The 12667-nt window shown below is 40.9% G+C and overlaps 1 protein-coding gene across 5 annotated transcripts in view; it reads right to left on the bottom strand.

The window, feature by feature from the left end:
• The window catches only part of TENM3 (teneurin transmembrane protein 3), a 1236182-nt gene that overhangs the window by 1082285 nt on the left and 141230 nt on the right, over positions 1-12667 (bottom strand). For all 5 annotated transcript variants that reach the window (XM_085641875.1, XM_085641876.1, XM_085641877.1 and 2 more), the window contains exon 2: positions 6360-6443. The gene's annotated coding sequence lies outside the window, so the exon portion shown is untranslated. The remainder of the gene's footprint in view (positions 1-6359; positions 6444-12667) is intronic.

Genomic DNA, 12667 nt, shown 5'->3' with positions numbered 1-12667 from the left:
AATGATACTCTACGGGATACCACCGTAGAAGATGTGCAAAAAGGAGAGACGGGGACCCGTCTCATCCTTACTTACAATAATGATTCACACAAAATAAAACGCATAGTGTCCAGACACTGGAACATTCTTCAAGCGGACAACACATTAGGGGACCTTATCACAGATAGACCCACAATCACCTACAGAAGAGATAAAAACATACGAGATTGGGTTGTGAGAAATGACATTATGACCTACCCCACCACTACTGACCATGGCCTCGTGGGATTTTTCCCATGCGGCCATTGTAAAGCGTGTAAGTACAGCAAATATAAAATATCATTAGATTACAGAGGGGTGACCAAAAAGATTTTTCAATTTCTGACATGTAGTACCAACTTTGTAATTTATGCCATTGTATGTACATGTGATCTATGGTATATTGGCAGCACAACATGTGCAGCAAAGAAAAGGATCTTAGAACACCAGAGAGCAATCACCAACAATGATCCCAAATATCCTGTTGCTCGTCACTTTTATGATCACCACTACTCAAATTTAGCTGAAATGAGTTATTTGATTTTGGAACACATTCCAAAAAAAACACGTGGTGGTGACAGAGTACTGGCCCTAAGACAAAGGGAATCTAGATACATCATAGAGTTCCAAACCAAGATCCCTGGAGGGCTGAACATGGATGAGGAAATGTCCATTCACCTCAAAACTGAATCTTAGTCTCGTACTCAGAATTGTTATTTGCTATGTATCTGTATATGTAACATGCTAACCTTCTTTAACACCTTTATCCTTTAGCTGCTGATATACATGCCTATATGTCCAGCCTCCTATTCAGAATGTAGAATTTTATTTTGTATTTCACGGTTTTAACCTTGTTTTTATTTACATTTTTTCTCTCTTTTTTGTATTTCTTACAGGAGAGAAGGAAGGGGCCCAACCACCTGACAGCACCTGCACGGGCATCCTACCCTTTTCCTCTGACTTTAGATGCACTCTCCATACGTCTCACGGTTTGCAATTTTTGCTGAGCAGTTTATTTCATAGTCTCATGTGTGACACTGCTGTAGTATCCTTCTGACAGTGATCTGGTCATTGAATCCTATCTTCTTATCCACGTAATACAGTATGACTCTACTGTGATAACGGCACTTAGCTGAGGATGCTTGTGTAAGCCCACTTGGGCAATGATTAAGATCACTTCACGGTGCATTTGTCACTCACATGCCTATTTAGACTTGATACTGACTTGTTGTACTTACACACGCAATTTGCTGTCATCTTTTTTGCACTACAGATATTGACTACACTGACCCTCGATCAATATTGCTGTCTGACACGTATTCTTAGATACTTCACTAGTGTTGCACATACTTGACTTTTATGTTGTTTTGGCGGTCTACTATTGCAGCGCATTGATGCAGACACCAGCATATGTATTTGACTTGACTGAATGTAACTTTATTGATCCTGTGCTCTGCGCATTTCTTCCACTTTAAAGTATACTGCTGTCGGACACGTATACAGAACTACAGATACTTTACTAGTGTTGCACTTGCTTGACTTTTATGAGAGTTTAATACAGCGCATTGATGCAGACACCAGTACATGTATTTGATTCAACTGAATGTAACTTTAGTGGTCTTGTGCTCTGCGCATCTCTTCCACTGTAAGTACATGTATTTCCTGTTAGGCACTGATTTTGCACAGTACATGATGGCCGCCACTTCGGTCCGGCATGTTTTTGTAATTGTCCCAGTGTATTAGTCTTACTTTGACCCCCCTTGAAGGACGTGACTTTGTGCAACTGCATTTATTTTTGATATGTGCATGCGTCATTTTAAAGTAATTCTTTAAAGTATTGCATTAGACCAGATATTGTTTACCTTTTGCACAGGTTAAGATGGCCGCCAATTGCGGATCGCTTTTCACTTGTTTTTCTGCATTAGTCCTATTTTGATTTCACCTGCTTGACCGTAAACAATATATATGTACTGTTGCCATCATTCCCCTTCACACGTGATCAAGGCTGCGTGCCGAAACGCATTGTGTGAAATAAATCACTAGACTATCTACCACGCTTGAATTTGTTGTCTCACGTTACTGAGAGCATACTTGACTTTCTTCTTGAATTGGATATTGATTCGCCGGCTGGCTCCGCCGGAGTGTATGCCAACCTTCATGGGTCCCGGTAATCCGGAAGGAGCACCTTCGTTGTTGATATATATATATATATTCACTGAAAAAACCATGGGTTTCACACACGTTATAGTTAGGAATTAGCATTTAAAAAACCTTAGAAATTCAGTGAAAAAACCATAGGTTTCACACATGTTATAGTTAGCTGGACATTTTACTCGTAAAAAACCAATGAAATTCCCCCGTTATAGTTAGTTCAGCTAACTATAACTCGCGCGCCCGCAATGCACTGCTGATGACGTCACATATTACATCACTCATGACATGGTCAGTGACATCACTCATGACATCACTGATGACATCTCAAATGACATCACTGATGACATCACTGATGACATCATCCAGTGAATGTGTGTTTTTCTGAAAATTAAATATGTTTTATATATGTATATCTCAAGGTCGATGGAAGAATAAATGGGTATATAAGTGTCTAAATGGATGATTTTTTTTTGAAAAATTGATTGTGTAACTGACTGATTAAGTGTATCATAGTGAATACATGGCTTAGTGAGTAATGTTTAAATATTTAAATATCTGTATCAGTCTCTCTCTTTGTGTATAAGTGGCTGCATGGGTTGGTGAGTAGCTACATGAGTGTCTATATAGGTTATTTGTTGGTTTTTTGAGTATCAGTGTCTGATGTCTGTATGGTTTGGTGGGGGGTATTACGTAGTGCATAGGTGCATGAATGAATGACTCAGTCTTTGTATGTGTTGAAGACAGCATGTGTGCAGGACTCTATGGGTGCATGAGTGTGTGCATGGGTGTGTTAGTGAGTGAATGACTGTCTCAATAGTGTCTCTATGAGTAACTACATATGTTTTAAACTAGTATATGTGACTATTGGTGTATATAAGCGAGTATATGTGAGAGTGAGAGATTGAAAGAGTTCCTGTATGAATAAGTATGTGTTTCGTTAAGTGATTGTTTAAAAGACTAAGTATGTGTAAATTTCCGTAGAAGTAAGTGTGGTGGTGTGTGTATAACTGTATATGCAAGTAAATGGATGTTTGATTCTTTATTAGCATGAGTGACTATGTGTGTGAGTAACTCTATGGATGAGTGGCATTGTGTAACAGGGTGTATAGGTGTATGAGTACATATGATGAGTGAGTACATGTATGAGTGACTGTATAGGGCTGTTGGTGAATGAGTGGATGTGTATGTGGATCTTAGAATTACTGTATAGGTTGTTGTAACTGGTATTGGTATGTCCATTGTTTATAAAATTGTAATTTCTATTTTTGAATGTGTGTATCAAAGGTTATATTAGGGGAAGAGGAGGTCTGCCACTCTATCACAAGGATGATGTCATCTGTGATGTCATCAGTGATGTCATTTGAGATGTCATCAGTGATGTCATGAGTGATGTCACTGACCATGTCATGAGTGATGTAATATGTGACGTCATCAGCAGTGCATTGCGGGCGCGCGAGTTATAGTTAGCTGAACTAACTATAACGGGGGAATTTCATTGGTTTTTTACGAGTAAAATGTCCAGCTAACTATAACATGTGTGAAACCTATGGTTTTTTCACTGAATTTCTAAGGTTTTTTAAATGCTAATTCCTAACTATAACGTGTGTGAAACCCATGGTTTTTTCAGTGAATTTGCAAGGTTTTTTAAATGCTAATTCCTAACTATAACGTGTGTGAAACCTATGGTTTTTTCAGTGAATATATATATAGATATATATATATGTATATATATATATATATATATATATATATATATATATATATATGTATATACACACACACACACACATATACATATATACACATATACATTAATACATATATATTATATATAAAAATCCATATTGCAGTGGTGGTCGCCACTGGGTAGTAATAGTAAATTCTGTGTTGCCATAGGAAATGCCTTTTTTGGTTAGCTAATAACTCTGGAGCAGTTTGACAAATCTTCATGAAACTTTTCAAAAATGGCCTCTTACTGTACTAGTTTCTCTCTGGAACATTTTGGATTGATCTGTATAGTGGTTGCCGCAAAAAAGGCAGGACTCAGAATGCAAAAAGTCATTCTCCACAGACTTTTATTTACGAAGAGTTACCGCAAAAACTGCTAAACAAAATGTCAACAAATTTGCCAGGAAAATTAATCTTGGGCCAGAAAGTGAGCTTTTTTTGATTGGATCTAAATCTGTTCAGTAGATTGAGAAATTAAGGTACAAAAATATTTGGATATCTGGACAGTTTGAGGAACTCTAGCGAGAGTACCTTGAAAGCAACAGAAAAAACAGGGCAGTCCGATTGGCCTAGGGTTTTTTTTCCCCCCTTAAGCCTCCTCACTATGCACTACTAATTACCCCACATATTACATCACTCACTACTTCATTGATAACATCACTGCCACATCTGAAATGACACAATTGATGACAAGACTGTGCATGGTGGGGCCACGAGTTATAGTTACTTTAGGGAAAGAGTATTTTATAAAAATGCGCACAATCTTCATGATTGCCCATTGTAGGTAGCCCAAACCACTTATATCAGTGGCCTTATCTGTAGCCCCTTGTGCACCTCCTAAAAATCATTCCCAGAGATGCCACTGACAAGAACAGAGTAAATGAAGCAGGTGTGCAACTGATGGTTCAGTACCTACTAGAGACAGGACACAGCAGATTCAGGTTAGTGAGGGTGGCTGGTGAGCTGTGCTTTCATTCTGCAGAGCACAGAGTGATTCCAGACTCCAGGTTACAGGTACATTCGGTCTTGCTACTTACAAAATCATTCTACATAGCGAGTTGCAGATCACCATTCAATACTAAACGAAATTTCTCCAAAAATACTTCAGAATAGATACTGCGTAATACTGCTCCTTGGCACATGCTGGATTGGTATGTGTAACTAAAAGGATGGTTTGCAAGACTCTAGATACTACTCCTGTGTATGAACGGAACTGTTCTGTTAGACTCTATGTCCAATCGTTGTATTAGGATAATTGCATCATAATTCCCCACCGAAAATTAGTAGAATTCTGTTATGAGTAGGATCAGACAGCAGCATCCTTGATGTATTGGACTTTGTGCATTGGTTAAAAATGCGAAGTTGGGAATATTTGCTACTAGCAACTTGGCATAAGTTATTATTTAGTTACGTAAAGGCAGGTGATGTGCATAGCTATTGATGGTGTAAAACACAAAACAGGTCGCCACTCGGGGCACATGGATGACTGGAACTCACAACAGCCATTCAGAGCTCACTACTGTTTACCATCAGAGAGGTCTATGGCCAGCCCAGGTACCCCACCAAACCCACCCAAAGACTCCCCAGTCACCGGCCCACCTGCGGTGTTTTGGGGCCTGAGGCACCTGAAGACCTACTCTACCCTCCTGCACCTTGCATGACACGGATGTGCTATTATTCTCCCGGCTGTACCTTCACGTATGAACGGGTGTTCAGGGGAGAGTGAAACCTGTAGCCTCCCCTTCAGCTATTCCCTGCTTGATGACTGGGACCAGGAATTGGGTGGTGGACAGGTAGGGAAACTTGAGTGTGTCCCACGCCCACATTTGCCATTGCCTGCTCCAGGAGGCCTTTGGGTGTGACATTAAGAAGTAAATTGAGGTGTGCAGGCTGCATCCACCCAGAGACACTGGCACGTGATGGGAATTGCAAGTAAGAACCAGCTCAGACTACGAATCCTATAATAAAATATAGGAACAGCAGTGACATTCCACATGATACCCACAGGCCACAACGTTCCATTTTTTCACAACTGCACATGCATAATTAAACAAAAATGAGTTAAGAATTGTTCACTGGAAAGGTAAAAGATCTTAGGCACAGTCCAGTTCAAGGTGTAACCAAGGATGATTGTGAATACTGTTTCAAGAATAACCACAGGAAGCCACTCAATTAACGAGACACGGCAAAGACAGTGTGTTCATTAATCACTGTTACAAACTATGATGAAACCAGACTGACAAAGTGCAAAAGCATTCTTGACCAGATCCAATTATACACACGCTAAATAGCCAGTGAGGCAATCTTGCCTTGCACATAGTTAGGGAAGAGTTTGTGTTTTAAAAAGCTTGTTAATCTTCATTTTCTTGAATCAATGGTCAGAATTTGTACATTTCATGTTTTAATCCGTCCCAGTTCCCTCCATAATCCCATCCCCCCAGTTAACTACGAATAAGTACCTGTTTCTAATATCTGGATTTGGTGCCAGGCTCTTGCGAGATTTTGGATTCGTGCTACTCCAGGGGTGCCATGTGATTCAGGCCCTGAAACAGACAAAAATAATATAGGTTGAATGAAGAGAGAGGACCTACGGGCAGCAAAAAAAGAAAGCTGCAAGTACAATAAAATAGGAAAGCACAGAAAAGAATCAAAGTTGCAAACTGAAAAATTAAAAGGTGATGCATTTAATGATTAAAGATAGTAAAAAACACAGAAAAAACGTTAAACCAAACAGGGGACAAAACAAATTATCATGCACTGTGAAGGAGACCTATTTTGGGCTGCAAACCAGCAAAAAGTGATAGAAGACCAGCATGGACAATGATCCCTCCACCTGCACACAGAGGCACGTGTACATCTCATTACATATGCATAAAACTCAGACATGTACATACATAGGGACAGTGGCACATACACGCAGACACAACTATACCAAACACAGAGACCACATACTCCTAGTTTGGAGACAAACATCCAAAACCTGGAGTAACAGCAAAACAGTTTAAAACAATGCTAAACCATGGGCATGCATGGTTAAAAATGTACAAACAGATAATATGGCTTGTCCTTCAACATAAAAAGGATATTATCAAGAAGTGTGTCATCCTTCTCTTGCTCTATGTTGGATTTTAAATGTCTCAGTTTTGACACTGATATGCCGGAGTTTTATAGGAAATAAGACATTCTTCTGTTTTTTAGGTCTCGCCTAGGTAGCGCTTATGCTGTCTCTTTGAGACGTGCTGTATTCAGGTATGGACTTGAAGCTCCATCCATTTTCTGTCCATCTTTTCAATTGGCTCCTCTTTTAGTCAGCAGTGCGGCACAGGCAGCATGCAGCATTGCTTACAAAAAGTTTACAATATTGAAAAAATAGACTTTGACGAGACGCACCTTCCTCTTCTTCGGAGCGGCTCGCCAAACTCTAATGGAATAAGTCTCGCAGTTATTGGAGTTGAGTTATTAGCATTATAAATGCCAACGTTTTTTACCTCGCCATGTTGCAGTACCATATATGGCCAAAAGAGGTCCCATTGGACTTCTTTTGGCCACATAGGGTACTGTACCCTGCAACATGGCTACGTAAAAATACATTGGCATTTATAATGCCAATAACTCCGACACCAACAAATGCGAGACCTTCTGCATTTGCAATGCTTGTTTCCATCAGTAGAACAGAAGACAGTGATTCCTGTGGACACTCAGTGATTGATAATTAAATATATAACAGCGCCATTGCAATTAATCAGAGGTACAGAGATGTCAAGTACTTGGTGCCCCATGCGCTGAATTAAAAAACAATGTGAATATATTATATAAATTACCTTGTTTCTCTACATACTTTGTGTTGTATGTCTTTTCTCTCTCCGACATCTCTTTACCTCCGATTAATTGCGATTGTGCTGATATATATTTAATTATCAATCACTGAGTGCCCACAGGAACCACTGTCTTCTGTTCCATTGTAAGTACCCTGGTTCTGTGTGAGTAGAGTGTCCCTTGTGTCCTCATACATGTTTCCATCAGTATGCATCTGTCTTTCTCCTGCCATGCTTCAAGACACTCTTACTCCCAAAGTAAATCAAATATATCAGCTAACATCAATCACTTGCTTATAAATGATAACATCCTCGACCCATCTGTAGTCCACGAATTGGCCTCCCTTCAGCAGAAAAAACATGACGAAGATCAACAGCCATGGTTCTCTGTATCAATTTGTACCAGGAAAAGATTGAGCAGAAGGGTAGAAAATAAATGGCGATATATCAGACCCTCCCAACTATTATTTTTCTTCAAGACTTATCAGCAGTGTTACTTAATAGCTGATCATTGCAGGTAAATTCATACCCCGGAGCACCACATGGGTTTACAGGCTAGGCCTGACTTGGATCTCCCCCTTCACCAACAGTTGCTATGTTGCGAGGATAGGTAATTACATCTTAATTTCAACTACAGTGCTTGTGGGTGAGCCCTGTGTCTCAATCCTAGAACCTGTTCTTTTCAACCCCTATCTTGAGCCCCTAAGCCCGATCCTTGAGTGTCCAGGCAATTATGCTTAAAACATCTATGACGTAAGACACCCTTCAAAGTTTTGAGCTCTCTGGGTGGTAACTCATCAAGCTTGAACAAGTTTTACACAGGACTGCAGCACTGCTTCCTGCATACCCCAATCACGGCCTTCACAAGAGTCTAGGAGCCGGGGTGCTTCTTTCTCCCATGCTCCACAATAAGCAGCTAGCACTGTGCTATTCCTGCAGTTGACGCACTGAGGCTGCCAAAGACACCGATGGCTCTGGGTGCAGCTGCGTCTAGGAGGTTATTGCCAGTAAATCAGTGAAACAGCTGTGCCACTATAGGTGGCTCCAGACTTGTTCCCCCCTGCAAGTCACAGGGACTTCTCCGACACGGCCCCAACAGTCCTAGTGACTCCCTCCTACCATTCGGGGATGACAGATATAGATAGCAGTTGGTATGATTCTGCAGGCGTTGATCCCAACAGTCTCAGTGGCCTCCTCGTTCATAATGGGAGGGGGGGGGGTCACAGCCATGGGCGACAGAACACAGTCTGAGTTGCACAGGCAATGGCCCCAACAGTCTTAGTGGCCTCTTGCTGGCACACAGGAGTCACAACACGGGCGATGGCCCTGATGAGATCCGCAACACAGCCTGCAACTTCATGGCAGTCATGACAGGGGTTGCCAACTTCCATAAGTGAGTAGACAGCTCTCTCACAACATGCGGCCTGACTGGACTTGATGCCTCACAGTTTGCCCACCAGTATCTACTCACCAAGATCCCCGCTGGGCCTTGCTGCCTCCAGACTTTCTTTTCCCCCTCACAATGCACATGACAAGTGTTTTTGGCACCTCTCTACCAGATGGGATACTGGGAGACCTGGGTCCCCAATTCTGTTTCCAGGAGCAAGAAGTCTTGGTGATCTTCCCTCTCTAATAAGATGGTGCTGTTCAACAAAGTATGAACATGTGATTTAGTGTTAGGCCTCTGAAATTTGTGTTGGGTGTGTCATCTCCTTTGAAGAGCTCTGTCCTCTGACCTACCCTTTGTCAAAGGTGCAGTCTGCCGCATTAGGAATGGCTCAAATTTGGAGTGACCCCCAACACAGGCCAAGGGAGAAACCCGGGATCACACCTGGCTGTCAGCCTCCACTGAAATATGCCCCATAAATGTTCAAAGGACTAAGCCTTCCTCTCTATCACAAGTTCCTGGTAGTACCAAGCTTATCAGTCCAACCAACGCCCTCACAATTATCTAGGGATGCAGTCCTCATGTCCCATGCCCTGGGTTTCCAAAATGGAATCCACAGGACTCCATGTTATGTACCATCCACAGGCCTACATGTGCAATCCAGCATGCACACGCAAGTATCATATGCTGACTTGCACCCATGCAGGCCAAGGGTGTGTTAATTACACAGGCACAGAACTTAACATGAGTGGAACTGTAGACCCTACTCTGGTGACACAAGTAAAAAGGCCTGTTCACATTACTGCTTCTATTGAACTTAAAAAGGGTATGCTGCCACCACTTCGCTCATGTTACTAAAATCCAGTTAGGGCAATAGCACTCTATCTTCACAAGGGTAGCTCTTAGTGACCCCTTCAGGGCACATTATCGTGAGACAGACCTAGGTCATGGTGCACAATCATGCTCCATCTTTTCCCACGATGGAAAATCAGTGCCCGGGATTCAGATACTGATGCAACTATGGCACTCATGGCAGGGGTGCACGGCCATCACCATGCAGGGGACTTTTTCATCCCAACAGTGAGCAATTTAGACCTCTCCTATCCACTAGGCACTTTAAAACAACCACCTAACCCATATTTGCCTGTAGACCCGTGTTTGGGGATGTACTCCCGGCAGTTGACCATCAATCAGCCCTTGCAGCACCCAATGCAATATTTCATTCAGCTGCTAGCCTCAGCACCACTGCTAGAACACCTGATCACAATACCTTCCATTACTCTTGGGTCGACACTGGCTCCCAAAAAATGCAACTATCAACTTCCCACTGTCCTTACTTGCTGACAAAACCATTCATTGAAACAATCCTCTAGATCTACTTCAACTGTTGCTTACTTCTGTTGAACAAAGAGGTGTCAGAAGCAGTACTTCACAAGAAAACACCATTCAGAACATATCTTGCTCAGAAGCAGTCTCTCACGTGTGTCACAATCAATGGCTCGGACCATTTCCTCTTAGCATCAGAACTAAGTATTATTATTATTTATTTCTTTTTTTGTTTTAAATAGCGCAAACTTGAATCGAAGGTATTAGAGTGCTTTACATGAGCATCAGTTGTGTTACAGATGGACACATTCATTTTGTTAGGCACAGGGAGATTAAGCGATTTGCCCAGAATCACAGGATGTTGAGCGTCCCTGCCGAGACTCGAACCCGGTTCCCCAGCTTTGAGGTAACCGCTCTAGCAGTAAGTCACACCCACTTTTAAGAAGCACCTAAAATGTTCCCTTGATCTCTTCTGTAATGCGAACTTTTAACTTCTTCCCAAACAATCGCACTAGTAGACACTCTGATGGCATGCATAATACTTTTTAAAAAAAATGTTTTGTGTCCTCTATTCTATGCCTTTTTACCGGAGATTACATTGTTATGTTTGACACTTAATTGTTCATTCTGTAAACTAAGTCACATGTAAAATGCCCTAATGCCAACAGGAGTGCTATTTAAGTCTGTTAAATTAAATACATAAATTTAGGCATGAATACAATACCATTAAAAAAAAGTGATTGAGTCACCCTCTCTGTTAATTGTAAAATTCATATTCCTGACAATAGGGGCAGCAAAAGCCCCCTACTGCCAGAAACATAGGCATCCTCATTCACCTACAAAATCATTTAGCAGAGGGCTGTTGAGTGCTATGGAAATAGGTGTTTTTCTGCCAGGCGGTACACCCGGTCAGGTGTTCTTTAATGACAGAAGATGCCCCTTACTCCCTCAAAATAGTTACAAAGAATGAGGCAATGGACAGGTGTGATGAATGATAATATATCTTGACCTACTGTCACTTTCTAGAACCTTTCTGTAAAATCAAAATAATATTCCTGAAAGAACTACATCTAATTTTAGAAGAGCACTGGCAACGAGTTGTTGGCAAATTGATCAAATATAGCAAGAGACAGTGTCAAGGGAAAAGCAAAAGAGATGCAAGTGCTGAAAAGGGGGGACAGCAGTTGAGAAATGAGGCTAGGGGGAATAGGAGAGAAAGGGAGTGGGGATTGATGACACTGAGCTGATGCAGAAAAAATATATGAGAATGTGTACACAAAAAGAAAGAGAAGCAAGGGACCCAATAACAGTATCTGAAAAAGAAAAGATTAATAATGAAATTAGAAACTTAATGTCCATGCCTATCGTGCCCAGTAGGGATTTAAAAGCTTGCCACACTGAGTCCTTTACTGCAGGAAACACTAAGATTGACAAGAGTAACACTTTAAGTAATTTAACAACTTGGTTCCTTTAAGAACTTCTGTTTAAAGTACTCAGTAAATGAGGAATGCCATTGCCAAACTGCGTAAAATTTTAAAATAAAGCTGTAATGTCCAAGCTCATAAAAGTTAATGTTACCTTAACATGTAGCAATAAACAAAACATGTAGCTAGGTGGGATTATAAGAGTTGTGGATAATAAAAATAAACATAAATATGAATTGGGTATGTCACTCTCGGCCCTCCAGAGTTACTATTATTTGGAGACTTCGTTACACTGATAGTTGAATCCAGAACATTTTTCATATTTTAGTACTATTTTCGAATATTGTAGGCACTTTTTCTTATGTAAGAAAATTACTGTATATCAAATGCTTTTCGGGATAAGCACTAATCGCTTCTTCACAGATAAACATTTTTCTAAAATAAATTTATTTTCACTGAAATGAAATCTCAATACATTCTTAGTGTACACATTACAGGTTATAACTTCAATTCCTTATTTTACAATTACATCAAAGGTTTCTACCTCTTCTACGCTCATTTAAATTAACAATCAGTTGTGAGGTAAACTCTAACGACAAAAAAACATTGACAGCAGCTGTCAGTCTAGCAACAAAATTATTCCATCAGGAGTGGGGTGATTTGATTATATTTCTTCGGGGCCTGGATGAGAGATGTTGCAGCTTGTGGGATGGACGCAATTAAGGAAAAGCGTGCTGATGTGTCCTGAACCTTAGAAGGTAAGAGGACGCAGGGCAACGACGAGGAGGGAAAAGTGTCCCATTGTATGCGTTCGG

Source organism: Triturus cristatus, chromosome 2_2 (assembly GCF_964204655.1).
Source record: "Triturus cristatus chromosome 2_2, aTriCri1.1, whole genome shotgun sequence".
Lineage (NCBI taxonomy): Eukaryota > Metazoa > Chordata > Amphibia > Caudata > Salamandridae > Triturus > Triturus cristatus.
The sequence above is the reverse complement of the archived record's forward strand: the minus strand, read 5'-3'. Positions and strand labels throughout refer to the sequence as shown.